Below are 18,083 nucleotides of genomic sequence, written 5' to 3'. Positions count from 1 at the left end.
TAACTTAGAATTCAACGATCCCAAAAACCAAAAAAACTGATTTTTACAGTTGGTTTATTCATTTAGCAAACATTTGTTGAGTTCCTACTATGTGCCAATGCTCGGTAAAGAATTGCGGTGAAGAAGCCAGGAGAGTCCAAGAAAACAAGTGTATGCCTTCCAAATTACCATTTTCTTAGCAAAATCTTAAACGGATGCCAATGGATGCACTTACATGTGTGTGTGCGTGCATGCTAAATCCCTTCAGTCGTGTCTGACTCTTTGCAACCACATGGACTGCAGCCCAGCAGGCTCCTCTGTCCATGGGATTTCCCAGGCAAGAACACTGGAGTGGGCTGCCATTTCCTTCTCCAGAGGATCTTCCTGATTCAGGGATCAAAGCCACGTCTCCTGCACTGGCAGGCAGATTCTTTACCACTGAGCCACCAGGAAAGCCCACATACTTACACACGTATACATTAAATACATATAGTAAGAACCATTTCATTGACCCATGTTTTAACTTCATCGACTACTGCAGCTTCCCCAAGATACTAAAATCTACACCTGCTTCTGTTAAGTTCCTACAAATCAACCTAGATAAACAGAAATCTCTGTACAATCAAGCGACTCACAATGATCTTGAGAGGAGCTGAAGTTACATTATTTGTGCTCTAAAAGTAAAGTGAGAGGCTGACAATGAGCAATAAAAAAATGCATCAAATTAACGCTGTTCTATACCAGTGATGATGGAGCAACAAAGGTGCTGAGAAAGAGAATTTAAACACCCCTGAAAGGGGGAGAAAACCACAATTATTTCTAGCCTATGGCAGTTTGCTCTGCTTTTATTTGGAGGTTAAGATGTCCCTTGGTTCCCAAGCATTTTATATTTTTATTACATGTGGATGACCTCTGAACTGGAGCGGCCAATATGCTGGAGCCCTGGACTGCACCTCAAGGCCTGCTCATTCCAGGTCACAGTGCTAAACCTCTGGAGGCAAAATTTCCTTTCCTGACTCATCTCCCCAAGAAGCTAAAATCACAGCCCTTCCTACCTTGTCACCACCCACAGCACCTACCCGCCTCCTCGTTACCCTGTTCTGACTTGGCTTTCTTTTTGATCACATCACTTTTTGACATGGATTTTCGTTTGTGTATGAAATGTACTATTTGTCATCTGTTTCCCCCATAACGTTATCAGCTCCACGAGAGCGGTATCCCTGTCTGTTCATCTAGAACAGAGGTTCCCACTCTCAGCAGGATTGACGCGTTGGGACGGCTAGCTCTTTGTTCTGGGGGGCTGTCCTGCACTTTGCAGCTTCCCTGGTCTCTGTTCCCAGCAGTCCTCTGATACCAGTAGCACCCCACCCCACTTGTAACAACCAATAACGTCTCTAGACATTGAGAAATGTTCCCAGAAGGTCAAAATTGCTCCTGGTTGAGAACAACTGATGTAGAATAGTGTCAGAATCATGATAAGAGCTCAATAAATCGCTGGTGAATAAACAAACAAATAGTGAATGAATTATTTCTAAATTAGGCTTTTTGTAAGGCAGCAGAACCTAGAGGAAGGAAACACATGAGGCGACCCGAGTCTGATTGTCATTTGTGATTGGCTATGTGACCACAACCTCCCTGCGCTGTAGTTTTCCTGCCTGTGACAACCATCCATTCATTCATCTACTTATTCTACAAACACTCCTACAAATCTGTGTATGCCAGACTCTGCTCTACAGAGAACAAGGGAACAAAGTGCCCCATCCACGAAGCAGGCATGCTACAGGGGTGAGACAGACAAAATAAAATCAGCATACAGGGACTTCCCTGATGGCCCAGTGGTTAAGAATCCACCTTGCAATTCAAGGGATGTAGGTTCGATTCCTGCTTGGGGACCTAAGATCCTACATGCCGTGAGGCAACTAAGTCCATGCACTGCGACTGTGGCCCACCCACCACAACCGGAGAATCCACATACCGCAGGCGGGCGCCCTCACATGAGGTAACTGAGACCCAATGCAGCAGATAAATAATAAATAAAATATTAAAAATATGTTAGATGATAATGTCAGGTGAAATCTGCTATATAAATCACAAAATCATGTGACATTCTGACATCAAGCAGGGGATACGCTGTTTTAGATGGAGGGGTCAGGGAAGGCCTCCCTGCGGGAGGGATATTTAAGCTGCAACTTGCTTGCAAATGGCCCTTTCTTTAGGACATGAAAAGGCCAGCTGTATAAAGACTACGAGAGTGTTCCCAGTAAACAGCCAGTGCAAAAGACCTGAGGCAGACATATATCTGTATTTCCAAGGGTGTCAGGAAGCTATTGGAAGATCTGAGGCAGGAGCAAGATGTGTTCTGATTTCCTTTTCCAAAGATCATGTTGGTGCTGAGTAATGAATAGATTGTAGGGAGGCAACAGTGGAAGCAGAGAGACTATTGGAAGGCAGTTGCAGCCAAGAGACAAGGCTGGTAAGCCACTTCGAACTTGACTTCGGCCAGGGGTAGGAAGAGGCTGGGAGAAGTCAGTGTCACAGAGGCCTCGGGAGAAGATCCAAAATAAGAGATGTGAAGATGTGTCATGAGATGAATCAAAATAAAAGGATGTACAGCATAGGAAATACAGTCAATAATACTGTAATAACTCTGTATGGTGACATATGGTAATTAGATTTATGGTGATAATCATGTTGTAATGTATAGAAACATTGAATCATTACAATGTATGTATGAAACTAATATAAAACTGTAAGTCAAATACACTTCAATTGCAAAGGAGAAAGAATAGTTAAAATACAATCCTCAAGTGAGTCCTCAAAAATCTTTGTACAATCCTGGGCACAATGGAGATGTGATCATATAGTCATAGAATGGGAGGACTGGAAGTTCAGCTTCTTTAACAAAAGGAAAACTCAAATTTAAGGAGATGAAGTGATTTATCCTGGATCAGTCTCTATGGTGATATTTAAAAGATCCAGAGCTCAGTGTTGTATGAGCTCAACATCTGTCACATTTTAAAGTTTCCAGGTAAAAGATTAATAGATGCATGATTTTCCCTTACAACCAAAAAAAAAAAAAGGTGGGGGGGAATGAAAGGCTAAATCAGGAAAACTACAGTCTCATGACATCTTAGTATGTTTTTGGTTGATTTCTCTAATTTATGCTGCATCTATAGCACATGATGTGAAATCCTTAGAGTCTTAACATTAACTACAGAAGAGTTTGTGAAACAAAAAAAAATGTGGAGCCAGCTACGGGGGCACTTAGGTCAGCCTGTAACATGCATTTTTAATTTTCCATACACTCTATCAGCGCATACATAATCTATCATCATGATTATGATCTAAACCAAAGCAGGCTGAGAGAGACCCTGAGAAAATCTGCCACACCATTCACACGGTCTTCACATAGACCTGGCATCCCGACCTAGCAGGAGGCAGGAATCGAAAGGTCTGAAAATTCTAAGCTAAAATGATCAGTGTGTCTTGGGTCCTTGTGCTTCTAGAACTGGGGTCACCTCAGAGGAAAGAACCTCTGGGTTTCTTCCTCCTTGTTGTTTGAATGCTCTCGGGCCCCATCCCTTATCTGGGAATCCTTCCAGAAACTCCGACTGTACACAGTTCCATCTGCTCGTTCCTTACCTGCCTTTCCCTCTGGTTTCCTGCTGTCCTCCACCAAGGAATGAGCTGAGATGCTGCTTCCGCAGCCTTTGCTCCCCAAAGAATCAGACCTTCAGCTTTGACACAGCTTTCCGTTTGCAGCTCCATGTGTGGCTCACAGATCAAGAGGAATGGTAAAGTGTACCTGAAGCTGAGGTGTTGGCAACATTTGAATTATGGACTTGCTCAGGGTAATTTTTCTCTTTCTGTTTCTAATGCCTTAAAATGCATTAGGTGGAGACCTCAAAATGCAGAAGACCCTGAGCACATCAGCAGCGGGGAGGAGAGGGCAATGACACACATCTTCTGCCTGGTGGCTGTTTCTTTTTTGCGGCCAAGCCACGCGGCACATGGGATCTCAGTTCCCCTACCAGGAATCAAACCTGCTCCCCTTCATTTGGAAGCGTGTACTCTGAACCTCTGGACCACTGGGGAAGCCCCTGCCTGTTTTTAGAGTTGGACTGGATGACCACTGGAGACCCTTGAGAATTCAAGGGTAGCTAATCAGTCCTTGAAACTTAAGGAAACAGAATTTGTTTTCCGCAGAGCACTCACCAGATGTGGATCTGCAATATATTCCCTAGAGATTTAACAAATAAATATCCTACCTATTATTTAAAAAAAGCCAAAAACTGAGCCCTAAACGAACTCCTGTAAAAGAGAGAATTGCAGAGTCTTGGCCACTAATGCCTTTTAAACAGAAACAAATAATATTAGTACTAAGACCAACACCTCCCAAATTGAAGGGTACTTTTCATCAAAGCTGACGTTCATGAATTCAAGTTTTACATACCGCTAATTATATGTAATTATTTATAAATATTTTATTTGAATATAATTACACATAATCATTAACTGAAAACCAAAACAAGAATGATAGATCGGACCTCTTCCCTAGAAGAAAAGCAGAGTCATTTACACACACAGTCAGTAGGCAGAAGGGAGTCTGAGTGAGAGTGAAGTCCAAACGCAGCCAGCGGATGAGCTAGCAGCCAGGCGCTTCGGAACAAGAGCTAGGTCGCCCAATGCTGCCATCTTCAGATCACGACTGGTAGGACACCATTCCGGCAGACGCTCTGGCCTCGTCAAAGAGCCGCAGGGAGAGCAGGCAGGAAGAGGCCACTGACACTGGGCACGTCGGCAAAATCCACCTGATCGCCCACGCGCGTGTGTGCTCACGCTCAGTCAGGGCCAGTCCTTTGCGACCCCATGGACTGTAGCTCGCCAGGCTCCTCTGCTCATGGGACTCTCCAGGCGAGAATACTGGAGTGGGTTGCCGTTTCCTCCTCCAGGGGATCTTCCCAACCCAGGGATCAAACCCAGGCCTCCTGTGTCTCCTGCATCGGCAGATGGGTTCCTTACCACCCAGCCACCTGGAGAGGCCTGATCCCACATGACGATTTACAAAAGGACATGCCGCGGTACCCTTCTCGTGTTTGGTGTTAGACAGCTGACCTCTCGCTAAGGCACATACTCCAATCAAAGAGTGCACGTCCGTGCAGCTCTGTCGTTTCTGACTCTTTGCGATCCTGTGGACTGCAGCCCACCGGGCTCCTCTGTCCATGGAATTTTCCAGGCAAGAACAGTGGAGTGTGCTGCCATGTCCTCCTCCAGGGGACTAAAGAGATGTACACATTTTTCAAGGGCCTTCCCAGGTGGTGCAGTGGTGAAGAATGTGCCTGCTGACTCAGGAGACCCTAGAGATTCGGGTTCGAGAGACACTTCCTGGGCCAGGAAGATCCCCTGGAGGAGCAAATGGCAACCCACTCTGGTATTCTTGCCTGGAATTTTCCATGGACAGAGGAGCCTGGCATTCTACAGTCCACGGAGTCACAAAGAGTCAGACATGACTAAGCATGCATGAACACGTTTCTCTCTTGATGAAAAAGAAATTTATAGTTCTGATCTTTCTCTGGAAGAGTTCTTTTGCCTCCTACTTTCCCATCTCTCTGCATCCCTTGAAATAATTATATAAACTCTTCCTGAGACTCAGTCTGCATTCTTAAATTAGATTTAAATGGTGCACAGTCCTAGGAAGACGCCCAAATATCCTACTTTCCTCACTTTGTTCAGGAAATTTGCTTACACACATCACTTAATAAATGCTTGACAGGGCTTCCCTGGTGGCTCAGTGGTGAAGACCATGCCAGTGCAGGGCACACAGGTTCGATCCCTGGTCCTGGAAGACCCCACATGCTGAGCAACCAAGCCCAAGCACCACGACTACTGAGCCTGTGCTCTGAAGCCCAGGGAGCCGCAACTACTGGACCCTGAGCACCCCACAGCCCACGCCACAATAAGAGAAGTCCCCACAATGAGAACGCATGCACGGCAACCAGAGAGAGGTCCACACTGTACAGAAGACCCGGCCCAGCCAAAAATGTTAATAAATGTTAATAAATGCCAAGTGAGGGATGTGTATTCTCTACCACTGTCACTGAAAATGTGGGGTTTTTTGAGCTGGTAGCACATACTTCTAAGTAATCACATACATCATTTCACATCTGGAATTCCGTCATCCACACATACAGGACAGACAAGAGACAAGAAGCGAGCAAAGAATGTTTAAAACAGCCCTAACTGAGATGTGCTAAACATAACAAAAAGTTATGTGCTAAACTTGATTTGCTTTACATATAAAAGAATCCCTCAGGCCCTCACTCAGATGCCATTTATCCATATCTAGTACACAGTTCAAATAAACTTCAGATATGTAGCTTCTAAGTCAACACCCTGACATGAGAGGGGAACAAGAAAAATATACAAAAATGCAGATCTGATGTAGAAACACAATATTTGGTGCTTGGATAAACAACCCTAAACACTTTCAAAACTTGGGAGTTTTCACCCAACAGCAGAGCTCAATCACGACAGTAACAGCAGAGGAGGAGGGTGGATGCACTGAGAGAGTAGCATTAGAACATGTACATCCCCATGTGTGCACAACAGCCAGCCAGCGGGAAGCAGCTGTGTAACAGGGGAGCGCAGCACCGCGCCCTGCGACAGCCCGAGGGTGGGTGGGGGACGAAGGGGCGGGAGGTTGAGGAGGGAGAGGATGTGTGCACCCTTAGGCTGACTCACCCTGCTGTTTGGCAGAAGCCAACACAGCACTCGTAAAGCAATTATCCTCCAGTTAAAGATACATTTTTTAAAATGAAAAAGATAATAGGGCAACAGCCAGTGGACCTCCAGTTTAACAATGTGTCCACACATATGTCATCTTGCTACCTTACTACTAACTGAATAGAGTAGCTATTATTATTTCCACTGTACAGATGGGAAAGCTGAGTCTCAGTGATCCAGGAATCTTCCCAGATTCCTGAACCCACGGCTGGCAGAGCTAAGAGTCAAGCTCCAGCTTCCTAACCTCAGACCCCACATTCTTTCCTCATCAACAAGTGAACTTAGAGAAGCAAAGCCACTCCCAGTCCGCCACACTAGCACAGAAGCCCTCGCTGAAATACTGAGATGCGTCCAGAACAGGCACAAACCCCTGTGAACACTCCCCAAATGCCCCCGGCCAACCAGGCTCCTCCAGCCCTCTTCCAAGCTCTGACCCCCCACCCTTCCCCTCACTACCACTTCTTCATGATCTAGAAAATAAGGTCTTAATACCTACGAAGCTTGGACCTACTGTACCCTGATCCCACACAAGGCTGGTGAGCGTCGTCCTCTTTTGTACCTACATCATCCCGGAAAGGAAGAAGGCCACACAAAGATGCTCTTATACCGGGGGTCCGCACCTCAGTAAGTGCAGATAAAAATGCAGAAAAAGAGCCCTGTGTCTCACAGCCTCCCTTTCTCTAACATCTTTCCATCGAACGACTAGCATGTCAAAGACGATACTTGAAAAACCGTTGAGAAAATGAAGAGGATCCAGGATCCTCTACCACTTGTTGCCAGCTGCTAGAGTTTGGATTTTAGCCACATTGAATTTCAGTCTACAAGCAGGAAGTACCTTCACACCTATAGCCAAAATTGCCTTAATCTTGAATAAATTGCAAATAATAATAGGATTGGGACAGGAATGAGGTTTGATAGATAAGGGGGAAGCTTTGAGATGGACATATGAAGGCAATACAAATCCACATGGGGAACAAAAGTGAAAGTGCAGGCTGCCCTACTTAAGCCATACAGGTCATCAGTCAAATGTCACAAAGTAGAAAACTTTCCAGACATCCATTTTTATTGTAGTTTCTTTGACCACTTAAACTGTCAACACTCCAAGAGTCATGTATAAAGTCAAATCACACTAGGGTGCAATGATTATTACCCCCAGGCTTTATTTGCAGAGCAAGTGTTCCTGGCTGGGCACAATCTCTGGAACTTAGCTTCAGAAAAGCAGAAAGCAGGGGAAGTGGTGGTTTGCAGTGTTCATTAGCTGACCCTGGGCTACTTCTGTGTGAAACAAAAGTGTAAGAAATGCTAGACACTTAGAGCTGGAAGACACTGGTCTTTTGCAGTCCCGGGCTACAGCCACTCTGTAACCACAGGCCATCCGCACCCCATCTCGAAGCCTCCCGTTGGCAAAAGGAGTGTTTTGGCAAAAGTCTTCCGCTCCGTGTTCATGGGTTTGGGGGCCAGCTGCTGTAGATTCTAGTACCATCATCCAGATGACTGCAGGATTAGAACCACACTCAGATCTCCACACTCATATTTTACCACAAGCCCCTAAATGAAAACCACCATAGCAGATCACAACTTAATACATTTTTTAAATTTATATTTGCCCAGTTCTACTGTGCCGAGCTTGACTGGAGATTACAGAAGTAGTTAAAGATACGGTCTCAAGAAAGGGACGAGACAAACAGGTAGACAAGACATATAATAAAAACAACAACAGCAATAATAAAGTTCTGCTGCTGTGATGCCATCCCAAATTTCCGTCTTGAAACTGCAGCATGGCTTATCTGTCTCAGAAGACTAGGAATATGAAGCTTGTGCTGGCCTTTGAAGGATAAATGGGACCTCAGACGAGCTTCTGGAAAAGAGGAAGCTGCTGGAAAGAGCAACTAACATCAAGGGCCTAGGGATGGGTGATATTTGGGAACCCAAAACGTGAATAACAGGAAGTTAAAGGTAAATCAGATTATGCAAAGGATCGGCTCACAGGCTCCACCGGGGTAGCAGAGACTGCCTCATTTGCCAGTGGTTCTCCTCAAACCAAGACAGACAAACGGAAGCTGAGAAAAGAGGAGAGCTGGGGTCTGAGTATCATCTTGGCAGCTAGAAAATAGTGACCCTGAATTGTGAAACTGTGAATTGAGAAAACAGCATACACTGTCTTAGGCTAAGAACAGCCACAGAATGAATTAAAATGTAAAAACCTGAGCTCTGAGGAAACATTATGGCAAACCTTGTGGAAAATTGATCATCAAATACAAGAGGCACATCCATAGGGAGAATAAAAAAAAGTCAGCAGAAAACAACTTTTATTGAAAAGTACATCGACATAGGCGATTTTCAAGCAGCACTGTTTTCAGCAAGATTTTTCTGTGTGTTTAACTACCCTTTCCTCTATCTTTTGGGTTGCTTACAAGAACAAATGGATGATTTGTTTAAGCGCCCTCTGACTGTTTCAGTTTTATGGCCCCTTGTTCAGCTTATCTGAGAACATTTTCAACTTCAAACACCACCTGACTTGGAACCATTTTACACTTACAAGTTTTTATATCAGGCTTTAATGGCATTTTTTAATTAGAAAAAGAAAAAAAATAGTCTCATCCCTTGGCTCCTGCTCATGGACTGACAGGAATGACAGGCATTCACCCAACATCTGGGCCACCTCATTGGTCCACGCCTAAACTCCAACAGGATCCACTCCACAGCCTCCATCCCCAGGGCTCAAAATCAGGTCACAAGGGCCTTATGGTGACCCAGTTACAAATCATCAGCACCCCCACCAGCCTAGGGTGCAGGTCACACTTCATATGGCATAAAAGTCCCTCGGGACTTCCCCGGGGGTCCCGCGGTTAGGATGCACCTGTTAATGCAGGGGACACGGGTTCAATCCTGGTCCGGGAACTAAGATCCCACATGCCTTGGGGCAACTAAGCCCACGTGTGTGCCACACACACACACACGCGTGCCACAAGTACACCATCCAAGCTCCAGAGCCCACCAACCTCAACCACTGGGCCCTCAAGCTGCAACTACCGAAGCCTGAGCGCCCCAAAACCCATGCTCTGCAATAGCAGAAGCCACACAATGAGCAGTCCACACGCCACTACTAGAGAAAGCCCACCCAGCAAAAAGATCCAGCACAGCCCCAAAGAAAGACAGAAGAAAAGGCCCTCAAGGACTTGGGCCCCTGCCTCCTGCAGCCTCATCTGCAGCCTGCCCTCCCTCCCTGCCGCCCACCCTCTACCGCCCCTGGCCCCAGGAACTACTTGCAGCTGTGTGGATGGACGTGTCCTTTCCAGCTTCCCACCTAAGCCTTAGAACACTGCCCTCCCTCTGCCAGGGATGCTCTCGTCATGGCTCAGCCCCTCTGCCTACTTCCTGCTGGTCCGCCCGAAGAAGATGCGCTTACAGAGCCAGACAGAAACATCCAGTCTTCCTGCCACTCCCTCCTCCAGACTCGAGTCAAGGCTAGAGTCTGCCTTGTTTTTGCCGTTGCTGCTGTTTCATGGCTGGTCTCCTGCCCCCGACCTGACATGTAGCGGGCACTTGGCAAACACTGAAGGCAGGGAGGAAACAGTGAATGGAGAAGAATTTCCCAGCAGGCCAAGCCAACAGGGTCCACACCAATCTCCCAGATCAGTAAGTACTCCCCTCAGCACCCTTTCCAATGTTACAGACTCTTTGAAAAGATGAAAATCCCACGACTGTAGCCATCAAATCATTTTTAACCTATACCTTCAGAAACGGATCAGGCCCTTGACCCCTCTCTACACCTCATTCACCAAAAGCTGAGGGTCCTCCGAGCCAGTGAGGCAGGAGGGGGCCTTCGGGACCCGGCATGCAGGCTGATTGGCAGGTGTCTCCTTCTGGAAGCTGAACAGCCCTGTGGTTACGTGACTTCCGGCCTCCGTCATCTGAGAGAAAAGCTTTTCAGTTTACTGTTTCTAAGACTGTAGCCAACTGGAAATAAGCCAAGAAAAATGCTAACTGTGTTTGGTCAGAGCATGGAGGAGTTTGTGCTCACTCCAGCCCTTGAAGGACCCGAAGCATCTTCTGAACCTTCAGGTCTTTGGGTTCACAAATGAAAAGCTGGTGTTACATTCAGTATTACTGCTTGGACCCTAGATTACTGCATGAGCCTCAGTGAACCATCTCCAAAACATGGTGATCTACAGAGTTTGGCTCTCTTGTTTTAGGGCAATTCCATCTTTTTTCCAAATGACGCTTTGTTGAACCCACTATATAACTGTGTGCATGCTGAGTGGCTCCCTCATGACCGACTCTTTGTGACCCCACGGACCATAGCCCGCCAGGCTGCTCCGTCCATGGGATTCTCCAGGCAAGGATACTGGAGTGGGCTGCCATTTCCTTCTCCAGGGATCTTCCCGACCCAGGGATCAAACTAGCATCTCTTGTGTCTCCTGCACTGGTAGGCGTGTTCCTCACCACTAAGCCACCTGGGAAGCCCAACTATATAACCAGCTACCTTGAAGTGGCTAAACTTCACTCTGAGGACACAGACACACACACACCCACCATTTTCATACCAGGCGTATGGATCAACATTCCATTTATATATGTGCTTAATCTACTTTGCACGGAAGACCTACTTAAGCAAAAGCTATAGGTTTGGAAGTGCCCAAGAACTGACTTTTATAACCTAAGCAATTCTGAGCTCCTTGAAGGAGAAGAAAACTGATGAGCACATTCTCGGCCATTCATCCTTCTGCATGCCCTAGAATGTTCTGCCTCAGATCACACATTCTCCCCAGATGTGGTGATTCTAAGATAGGCTCTCAGATGCTTGTATGAAGAATAAGGTTTTTACTGACTCCCAAGTAAGCTGAGGGTAGTCACCACCACCTTTAAAGGGTCATTTTATTTTTATCCCTGTGTTATGAAAAGCAACACCCTCCCAGACATCAGGACTAGAGAGCTTGCATTTTCTCACCTATTTCTTTCCAGGCAAGGCCAAAGATCTTGGGAAATGATTATGTGTCTGAAAACTGAAGAGAAAAGTCCATTGAGTGGAGAGAGCCGTTTTCACCGCCCGGTGCACTGAGCTGCCCTCTATATTAAGTTTTCATTAATGAAGTCATGTTTCTTTTCCAGTCACTAACCAACACCACGGTCACCATCATCTCTCACACCAGAGTCGACACTAACCATCTCTATGTGCAAATGGAGTTGAAAAGATTTACCTGTGAATTGGGGTCCCTGCTGCAATGAAGTTCTATAGGTAACTGAACCTCTAAATAGAATTTCAGCTTAGTTGAGCTCCCCTACCTCTAATAACAATCACTGTCAATTACTGAAACCTACAGCCTACCACCACACTAAACGCGTTACACGGTGCTCACCACAGCCGCAAAGGCAGGCAATGTGACAGTAACATAATAGGGTGGTTTCAGGGTTTGACTTTGAAGCAAAAGGCCAAGGTTCAAAGGCAGGCTCCGCCATTTCCTTGACTTTAGGAAGGTTATGTAGCCTCTCTGAATCTTAGGTTTCTTGTCTGCAAAATGGAGAAAAATAAATGAACAACATTTATTGAACTCTTACTATGTACCAGTGCTAAGTCATTAGGACAGATGCTGAAACTGAAGCTCCGATACTTTGGTCACCTGATGCAAAGAGTTGACTCATCGGAAAAGACCCTGACGCTGGGAAAGATTGAAGGTGGGAGGAGAAGGGGACGACAGAGGGTGAGATGGTTGGATGGCATCATCAACTCAACTGACATGAGTTTGAGCAAGCTCTGGGAGATGGTGAAGGACAGGGAAGCCTGGGGTGCTGCAGTCCATCCATGGGGTCGCTAAGAGTCGGGCACGGCTTACCAACTGAACTGAACAACAACCAGAGCTAAATCCCCCCATTTTACAGATGGGAAAACAGGTGGAGTTACTTGGGCAAGTTCAGGGGTGACAGAACTGGGTTGGAATTAGTTGTGCCTGATCCCCCCGTCCATGCTGTTTGTACCACACCATACTGTTCACCTCTGTTCTTGGTGACTGCAGGCCCTAGAGCTGATGTTTACGTCACCTTTGTGACACTTGGGCTTGGCGGGCTCCTGGAGAGATGGATGCCCGTCCAGCTTGCCTACAGATATCCTGGCCTGGCTTGCACTGGGTCTCAGAGCAGCCCAGGAGCGCAGCAGAGACACATGAGGAGCCAGTAAGGAGCGCAGACTAGAAACCTTCCATGTCAGGAAGCCCAGGCTTTCGAGTCTTGCCAAGGAACAACAGCACTACAGCTAAGCTCGGGAGAACCGAGACGACAAGAGAGGCTGGGTTGGAAATAAAATATATCATGTTTATGTTAAAAAATCATATTACAAAGCCCCAAACCAAACACTACACTGTATTGCTTTAAACTGCAGCAATCGATTTACACTGGATACAGATGTGTTATCTGATGAGCACAAAGGATAATGAGAATTCAAGAGACAGTAAAGAAAGTGTGACCGGAAATACTTTGGTGCCTCATGACAAGCTGTTGAACCAAACTTATCCACTGGCTCTGGCTACCAAGAGGACTGGCATGTCTGCTGCTGCCCAGAACATCAATCCTTCTGTTCTCTCTCCATTCCCCTGGCCAGTAAAGGATGGACAGGCAGGTGACTGGAAATGAAATTTCATTTCTTAACTCAGGAGCATGGACCCCATCTAATGGGGACAGCAACTCAGGTGTGGTCATGTGCGTCCTTGGATAAAGACAGTCCGACGGCTAGAGGCATTGGTCTTTTCAAGAGAAGCTGGGAATCTGGGTGTCCATGTGATGGCCTCTGAAGTGGAAACGCAGGGCATTTTTTAAACCTTCATCAAGATGTAGACTATATTTTTTTCCCATTGACATTAACCAGAAGACCCTGACTTGTAACCCCTTTAGAGAGGAGCATGATTTTAAAGAGCCCGAATCACACTTCTGTACCCATAACTTGCCTCTAGGACACCAGTCACATCTTGCCTTGACATCCTAAACTCCTAAGAAATGGGCTGGTGCACCAGATCAGGACACAGAAAGTCTAGTAGCTCAGCCTCTGCCATTATTGTAACATATGATCTTGGAAGAGTCAGTTCCCTTGTCTCAGTCTCATTTACAAATGGGACTCCGTTCCTTGCCAAATTGTTACTGGGCACCAATTGTGTCTATAGCAACATGTGAACACCAGGAAGTGTGCCAGCAGGTAATAATATGAGTCCCTTCTGTCTCAAAGAGCCACTGAGACTCAGATGAATCAATACATGTCAAATGCTAAATCAATGAAGAGGTTAAGTTTAGGTGAAGGTTCCCTGCTCTGAGGTTATTAAGACCATAGTCATATTCACATTGACTCATCCCTTGTCTCAGGACTCTGATTCTACAGAGAATCCCCTGTGGATAGGTGACAGCAGATTTAACTACAGGTCAGCAGTTCCTGACACCCAATCAAGGAGCTCTGCAATATGAAGATAGCCTATCAAGAAGCAAAAGTTCCCTAAACTATTAACATCTATTCTGTCAGTAAGCATATTTCACAGCAAATTAAAAAAATAACAATTAGACTGCTAAGAAAGTCTTCCTCAGAAAACCATTTCTGATCATCCATTCCCCTTCCTGAACCTGACCCAAGCACCTTCCTTTCCCTATCTTTGCACTTGTTACATTCAAATCTTTATCTGTATCCCTCAGTAGACTGTAAGTCCCCAAGAAACAGGGCCATGTCAGCCTGTTTTACAGTTGAATTCCTGATGCTTGACATGTAGTAGATGCTCATTCACTGAAAGAATACGTGAAGGGGCCACAACTGATTCTGTCAGAGCCATGGAAAAGATATGCAGTAGGCATCCAGCAAGGTCATGCCTTTGCTAAACATCTTTGCAAAGAAGCAGAGTCCAATGCCCCTTTCCTAGCCAGTTATAGCCTTGACTTTCATCTTGGAGGAACTCTTTTTAATTAGAGTTGAGAGAGGAAAAGGTGAACAGCCCCCAAAAAAGTGTCTGTGAGAGCTAAACATTTAAACATTTCTAAAGTATGTCATTTAAAGGTATCTCCCCTGGTTTTGTTACAAAGAATTTTCAAGCCTTGCTTTTTTGTTGTTCAGTCGCTCAGTCGTATCTGACTCCGCAACCCTACGGACTGCAGCATGCCAGCCTTCCCTGTCCTTCACTATCTCCCAGAGTTTGCTGAAACTCCTGTCCACTGAGTCAGTGAGCCATCCAACCAACCATCTCATCCTCTGTCATCCCCTTCTCCTGTCTTCAGTCTTTCCCAGCATCAGGGTCTTTTCTAATGAGTCTTGCTAGTTAGACACTAACATAGGATCTCTGTGTATAAGTATGGAGACACATCCAAAATGCATCAAAACTAGAGCAAACACCTTTTGGAATTCTTCCAATAGCTTCCTGGCATACTTTTATGTTAATACAGCCATCATATGGCAAACTGCAAACACCTGGCTTAAATTCTCAGGAACTTGAACTCAAGGAGGAAGCAGTCAAGATTAGAAACCCTAAATTGATTGCTTTCTTGAGTTATTAAGAAAGCAATAAATTGGATGCAATCTCAAACATGACAGAATTATCTCTATTCGTTTCCAAGGCAAACTATTCAATATCACAGTAACCCAAGTCTGTGCCCTGACCAGTAATGCTGAAGAAGCTGAAGTTGAACGGTTCTATGAAGACCTACGAGACCTTCCAGAACTAAAACCCAAAAAAGGTGTCCTTTTCATTATAGGGGACTGGAATGCCAAAGTAGGAAGTCAAGAGATACCTGTAGTAATAGGCAAGTTTGGCCTTGACTCCAAGGCCAAATTTGGAAAACTCAGCAGTGGCCACGGGACTGGAAAAGGTCAGTTTTCATTCCAATCCCAAAAAGGCAATGCCAAAGGATGCTCAAACTACCGCACAATTGCACTCATCTCACACACTAGCAAAGGAATGCTCAAAATTCTCCAAGCCAGGCTTCAACAGTACATGAACCGTGAATGTTCAAGCTGGATTTAGAAACGGCAGAGGAATCAGAGATCAAATTGCCAGCATCTGTCGGATCATCGAAAAAGCAAGAGAGTTCCAGAAAAACATCTACTTCTGCTTTATTGACTATGCTAAAGCCTTTGACTGTGTGGATCACAAAAACTGGAAAATTCTTCAAGAGATGGGTATACTAGACCACCTGACCTGCCTCCTGAGAAATCTGTATGCAGGTCAAGAAGCAATAGTTAGAACTGGACATGGAAGAACAGACTGGTTCCAAATCAGGAAAGGAGTACATCAAGGCTGTATATTGTCACCCTGCTTATTTAACTTCTATGCAGAGTACATCACGAGAAATGTTGGGCTGGATGAAGCACAAGCTGAAATCAAGATTGCCAGGAGAAATATCAATAACTTCAGATATGCAGATGACACCACCCTTATGGCAGAAAGCCAAGAACTAAAAAGCCTCTTGATGAAAGTGAAAGAGGACAGTGAAAAAGTTGGCTTAAAACTCAACATTCAAAAAACTAAGTTCATGGCATCCAGTGGCATCATTTCATGGCAAAAGATAGGGAAACAATGGAAACAGTGACAGACTTTATTTTTGGGGGGCTCCAAAATCACTGCAGATGGTGATTGCAGCCATGAAATTAAAAGACACTTGCTCCTTGAAAGAAGAGTTATGACCATCCTAGACAGCATATTAAAAAGCAGAGACATTACTTTGCCAACAGGTCCATCTAGTCAAAGCTATGGTTTTTCCAGTAGTCATGCATGGATGTGAGTTAGACTCTCACTAAGCACCAAAGAATTGATGCTTTTCAACTGTGGTGTTGAAGACTCTTGAGATGGACTGCAAGGAGACCCAACCAACCAATCCTAAAGGAAATCATTCCTGAATATTCGTTGGAAACACTGATGCTGAAGCTGAAACTCCAATATTTTGACCACCTGATGTGAAGAACTGACTCATTAGAAAAGATCCTGATGCTGTGAAAGATTGAAGGCAGGAGGAAAAGGGGATGACAGAGGATGAGATGGCTGGATGGCATCACCGACTCGATGGACATGAGTTTGAGCAAGCTCCGGGAGTTGGTGATGGACAGGGAGGCCTGGTGTGCTGCAGTCCATGGGGTCGCAAAGAGTCAGACACGACTGAATGACTGAACTGAACTGAGTTATTAAGGGAGTGCTGCAGGTACCAATGAACAGCATCACTCCTAATCTGCTTGAGAAGTTTAAGTCAGAAATTCATTATTTCATGTGCTCTCACTGGCACAAACAGTTCTCCCCATTTGTTCTCCCCAGCTGGTTCCTGCAACTTGCCTTTCTCTATGCTTACTCAGGGGAGGTGTGCTATTAACTCCAAGGAGGCCTCTTCCATCTCCAGGGAGAAGTTTGACATCATTTGGAGGAGGCCTTCCCTTTATTATTTATGGCTAAAATACCTTACATGGCACAGCAGCATGCCGCTCCATCTACAACCCCTTTGTAATATAAACTGCACAGCCTGCATTTCAGAAGGGAAAACCTGAATTCAGTTAAAAGTTAGAGAACTAACCAAGATCACCAGAAGAGTCACAGTTCTCCCCAGGGGTCTTTCCTGCACTTGAGTTTTACTGACTTGACCACCTAGTGCAATTTGTCAAATACTCTAGCTGGTATTTATTGAATATCTAGCTCTGTGCTACACAGCTTTACAATGCCTTATCTTATGAATCCCCAATAATACTACAAGACTTGATAGTATTACTATTCTCATTTTAATGTTGAAGAAACTAGGGCACAGAGAGGCTAACTAATTTATCCGAGGTTATCCAACTAGTAAGTGATAGAGCCAGACATGAAGTCACATAATTTGATCTTGAAGCCTGCAGTCTGAATACCTACTACACTATACTGCCTTGCTAGCAAGTCCCTAAAGTGCTCAAGAAAAACCCTCACATATTGGAGCATTCACTCTATTTCATTCCAGCTTTCCATTTCTTCCTTTCCTGTATGATTATCTGAGATCAAGGGCTCTGGGTAAAGATATTTATGATCTTATTTAAAAAAGAAAAAAAAGAACAGTAGGAGGGGTGAATATTGGTTAGATAAAAGTAGAAATCACTAATTTGGGGACAAGAATAGTCCAAATTTTGAAGACTGAAGTTTAAAAGATATATGAAAACCAATTTTCTTATTTTAAAAAGTGCTAACTTTTTTCATTAGCTGCGTCTGATGTGCACTAAAGCACTTTGCAAATCACCTGAGTGAAAAATCATAATCCCTATATTTCTAGAGTACTTCCAATTTACTTTTTCTTCCATTGATATAAAAGGTAAAGTCTCTCCTGACAGCACAAGTGTTTGATCAATGGATCAA

The 18,083-nt window shown here is 45.0% G+C and overlaps 1 protein-coding gene across 1 annotated transcript in view; it reads right to left on the bottom strand.

Moving 5' to 3' along the window:
• The window catches only part of TPH2 (tryptophan hydroxylase 2), a 107,289-nt gene that overhangs the window by 17,633 nt on the left and 71,573 nt on the right, over positions 1–18,083 (bottom strand). The gene's annotated exons all lie outside the window — the stretch shown is intronic.

This window comes from Odocoileus virginianus, chromosome 24 (genome assembly GCF_023699985.2).
Source record: "Odocoileus virginianus isolate 20LAN1187 ecotype Illinois chromosome 24, Ovbor_1.2, whole genome shotgun sequence".
Taxonomy (NCBI): Eukaryota; Metazoa; Chordata; class Mammalia; order Artiodactyla; family Cervidae; genus Odocoileus; species Odocoileus virginianus.
The sequence above is the reverse complement of the archived record's forward strand: the minus strand, read 5'-3'. Positions and strand labels throughout refer to the sequence as shown.